The sequence below is a fragment of the Solanum pennellii genome, chromosome 8 (assembly GCF_001406875.1).
Source record: "Solanum pennellii chromosome 8, SPENNV200".
Classification (NCBI taxonomy): domain Eukaryota; kingdom Viridiplantae; phylum Streptophyta; class Magnoliopsida; order Solanales; family Solanaceae; genus Solanum; species Solanum pennellii.
The window spans coordinates 12,881,158-12,881,712 of record NC_028644.1 but is presented as its reverse complement, the minus strand read 5'-3'; positions in this window follow the sequence as shown (position 1 = coordinate 12,881,712).

Here is a 555-nt window from a genome sequence, read left to right as displayed (position 1 = left end):
TGTAACAACCTGTTTAGTAGGTTCGAGCAGTAAAAATTATTTTGGAAATAACTGACTGGGTCGATGGATCACGCGACGGACCGTCATGGTCACGACGGACCGTCGAAGGTCTTCGTTCCAAAACACTTCAACTCTGAAATCTGGGTACTGAGATCCACTCTCTGAACTTCATGACGGAACTGCAGGACGGACCGACGTAGGTACGACGGACCGTCACAAACCCTTTACCGAATTTAACTCTCTATACTTTGTGACGGACCTGCAGGACGGACCGTCATAGACACGACGGACCGTCACAGGTTGCGTAACCCCAACTGGGTCGGATTTCCGCTAAAGGTTTTAAAGGGGTGTTTTGGACTATTCATGACAAACTTTATGAAATTAGTGGGGTAAGTTTAATAATTTATTTACTTGGGGGTTAAAGGAGATAACTTTATAACAAATAATGGGTTACTTTTATCATAATGAATTATATGATAATTAGGGTAAAAAAAAAAGAATCTGGAGAAGAAAAATAAAAAGAAGCAGAGAGGGAGAACGAGCGAGAAAGAGAGA